This window comes from Mustela nigripes, chromosome 12, assembly GCF_022355385.1.
Source record: "Mustela nigripes isolate SB6536 chromosome 12, MUSNIG.SB6536, whole genome shotgun sequence".
In the NCBI taxonomy this organism is placed as follows: domain Eukaryota; kingdom Metazoa; phylum Chordata; class Mammalia; order Carnivora; family Mustelidae; genus Mustela; species Mustela nigripes.
The window spans coordinates 43,709,051-43,713,034 of record NC_081568.1 but is presented as its reverse complement, the minus strand read 5'-3'; the positions used below and the strand labels follow the sequence as shown (position 1 = coordinate 43,713,034).

The 3,984-nt window shown below is 42.7% G+C and overlaps 1 pseudogene; it reads right to left on the bottom strand.

Annotated features, from left to right (window-relative positions):
- Positions 1 to 256: 256 nt before the first annotated feature.
- Positions 257 to 2,196, bottom strand: LOC132027800 (heterogeneous nuclear ribonucleoprotein R-like; annotated as a pseudogene).
- Positions 2,197 to 3,984: the final 1,788 nt, after the last annotated feature.

The window sequence follows — 3,984 nt, the reverse complement described above, 5'->3', positions numbered from 1 at the left end:
TAGAGAGGAGAAAGGAGTTGGGGGAAATTGGAAGGGGAGGTGACCATGAGAGACTATGGACTCTGAAAAACAATCTGAGGGTTTTGAAAGGGTGGGGGATGGGAGGTCGGTGTACCAAGTGGTGGGTATTGGAGAGGGCACGGATTGTGTGGAGCACTGGGTGTGGTGCAAAAATAATGAATACTGTTATGCTGAAAATAAAAAATAAATTAAAAAAATAAAGATGAAACAGTTAAGCCAACTTTTTTAAAAGAATGTAGTTCTAGAGCCAATCGGATCTTGCCAATATCATTTTCAAGCCCTCACTTGTCTATTTCCACTGTTGCCCATAAGTATCCTGATAACATTCCTGGTTGTCATTATTGTAACCATAGTTACCAAAATAGTCACCACCTTGCTGAAGCGGCTGCTGAGCGATGGGTTGGGAACCCCAATTCTGTTGGTTGTTGGTCTTGGAATCAGGTTGGTTGTACCCATCTGCCTTTCTCTTGCCTCCTACATTGCCCCCAGGATTGCTCCTAGATCCATGGGAACCACGGCCTCTCTGCTATTGTGCAGGACCCCTCTGCCACCCCTAGAGCCTCTTGGTGGTCCCAAAGGTGCCCCCCTCTGTGAATAGCCAGCTCTACCTCTTAGAGATGGTGCTCCCCGCCCCCTTGGTGGTGGTGGAGCACATTGCCCTCCCCTTCATCCTGCTTTTCCTCTTACTGTATAGCCATCATCATAGCCGTAGTAGGGATCTTCATAGCCTCCACGATAGTCGTGATAATCATAACCATAGTAATCATCATAGTAATCTTCATAGCCATAGTAATCTGGAGGGTAGCCATATCCTCCTCTCCCCCCACCATGACCCTGACCTCTAATTGGAGGTGGCATACGAGGAGAAGGGTGATAGTAATAATCTTCATATGCAGTGCTTCTGGAAGCCTGTCTAGCAGCTTGGTGCTCTTTCCTTTTCTTGTCTGATGGCTTGGCTAAGACTATTTCAATTTCTTCCCCTTCTGTCTCCTTGCCATTCATTTCATCCATGGCCTTAACAGCTGCTCCTCTGTCTTCAAAATGAACAAATGCATAATCTTTCAACTTCTTCACTCGTTCGAGTTTTCCAAATTCAGAAAATGACTTTTCCAATATTTCTTCTGTCACCATAGTAGCCAAGCTTCTCACAAATAAAACTTTCACCTTAGCCATGACTTCTGGATCTGGTTCTTCCACAGGGTCAGCCCATTCAACTGTAACTACATTCCCCACACTTTTACTTTTCCACTCATCAGCCGGCATCTGGCTTGTGCTGCTGACTTGTAATCTTCATATTCAAGGAAGCAGAACCCTTGATTCTTCTTTTTGTCATCAGGTTGATGATAGAGAATAACGTCCACCAAACCCTCTGTGACTTTACTGAATTCTTCCAGAATGTTTTCCTTAGTCTTATTCTTCAGAATTGATCCAACAAAAAGCCTGTAGTTTGCCACAGAAATGCACATTCCAAGGTGTTTTCTGGGGTGAATTTCATAGCTGTCACACAGCTTAATGGCCTCCTGTGCAGCCTCCTTCCCACAGAAGGTGATAAACTCATACCATCTGTTCTGACCAGACAGTGGATCCATCATAAGACGTAGATCCCAAATGGGACCAGCCTTTTCAAAAAGGGGTACCAACTCATCCTCATATAAATCTCTTGACATTTTATCTACAAAGACTTCTGTTCCAATGCCAGATTGTACACCAGAATACACAATGTCTGGTGGAGGACCACCATACTTCCTCTGTCCTGTGGTTACATCCAGAGTATCGCCAGTCCTTTCAAGCAATGCCTTTATCTTCACTTCATCCGGCCTCTTTGTGGACTCTTGCACCTTGCTCCCCTGTTTCTCCCTTATCTGCAGGTCTTCATAACTCTACATAAAAATGCACTTTTGTTCTGAACATGTGATAAGTCACTTTCCTTGAACTGCTGTAGTACAGAGTTCCTTCTTCATTAAATTCCCTGAGAGCATCAATTGCTCTTTCATCAAGATAGACATAAGCTATCAATCCTGTCTGAAATATTTCATCAAGTCTTTCTGCCACCTTTTGTGGGAGGCCTACCTCTATCAGAGTTTTGTAATGCTCTGTGTGAGTTACACTGGAAACATCCATTGGTTCTTCCTCTTCTTTTAACTGTACCACATTACCATTCACCTGATTAGCCATTTTATTATGCTGCAGGGCAGAGCTGGAACCGCTGGTGGGGCCCCTGAGAATCAGCACCAGACGCTTAGAAAAGGACTCGAAATGGCAGGCACGCCACCCCCTCCGCCCCCCCCCATGGACAGAGACGCAATCCCAGCAGCACCGCAGGGTTTCTCGGAACTGCTTCCAGGCACTCCTAGCAGCCGGACATTTTAGTGTTTTTTTTTTTTGTTTGTTTTGTTTTTGTTTTTTTTTTAAGATTTTATTTATTTATTTGACAGACAGAGATCATAAGTAGGCAGAGAGGCAGGCAGAGAGAGAGAGAGAGAGAGGGAAGCAGGCTTCCCGCGGAGCAGAGAGCCCGATGTGGGGCTCGATCCCAGGACCCTGAGAACATGACCGGAGCCAAAGGCAGCAGCCCAAACCACTGAGCCACCCAGGCGCCCCATTTTAGTGTTTTTAAGAGTCATTTGGTACCTCTTCTTCTCACTGTGTTTGATACTACACAAATTCCTCTGATTATTTTCTCCTGAATATATTGTAACTCTAGTTTTGTTCCAATTGTCACCTAGACCATGCCTGTACCTTTCTATTGGTCCACCTACTGCAATAATTTGTGAAGATGCCATTACTTACCTTTCAGATTGGCAAAGATTCAAAAGTTTGACAAAATGCTTTCTCCATATCCTTGCCAACATCTCTCATTTCCTGATTTGTTAATTTTAGCCATTCTGACAGGTGTGAAGTGATGTCTCACTGTGGTTTTGATTTGGATTTCCCTGAAGTTGAGTGATGTTGAGCACTTTTTTATGTGTCTGTTGGGCATCTGTCTTCTTTGCAGAAATGTCTGTTCATATCTTCTGCCCATTTCTTGATTGGATTATTTGTTCTTTGGGTATAGAGTTTGATAAGTTCTTTATACATTTTGGTTACTAGCCCTTTATCAGATACCTCATTTGCAAATATCTTCTCCCATTCTGTAAGTTGTCTTTTGGTTTTGTTGACTGTTTCCTTTGCTCTGCAAAAGCTTTTGATCTTGATGGAGTCCCAATACATCATTTTTGCCCTTGCTTCACTTGCCTTTAGCAATGAAGATACTGTGGCTGGATGCTTTGGTGAAGAAGGTGCTGTGGCTGAGGTCAAAGAAGTTGCTGCCTGTGATCTGCTCAAGGATTTTGATGGATTCCTTTCTCACATTGAGGTCATTCATCCATTTTGAGTGTATTTTTCTGTTTTGTGTAAGGAAATGGTCCAGTTTTATTCTTCTGCATGTGGCTGCCCACTTTTCCCAACACCATTTGTTGAAGAGACTTTTTTTTTTCCATTGAATGTTCTTTCCTGCTTTATTGAAGATTAGTTGACCATAGAGTTGAGGGTCCATTTTTGAGCCCTCTATTCTGTTCCATTGATCTATGTGTCTGCGTTTGTCCCAGTACCATACTGTCTTGAAGATTACAGCTTTGTATAAGAGCTTGAAGTCTGGAATTGTGATGCTGCCAACTTTGGCTTTCTTTTCAAACATCCCTCTGGCTACTCAGGGTCTTTTCTGGTTCCATATAAATTTTAGGATTATTTGTTCCATTTCTTTGAAAAAAGTTGATGTTATTTTGATAGGTATTCCATTAAGTGTGTAGATTGCTCTAGGTAGCATAGACATTTTCACAATATTTGTTCTTCCAATCCATGTTTTTCAGTTTCTTTGTGTCTTCCCAAATTCTTTCCAGAGTACTTTATAATGCTCTGAGTACAGATTCTTTGCCTCTTTGGTTAGGTTTATTCCCAGGTAACTTATGGTTTGGGGTACAATTA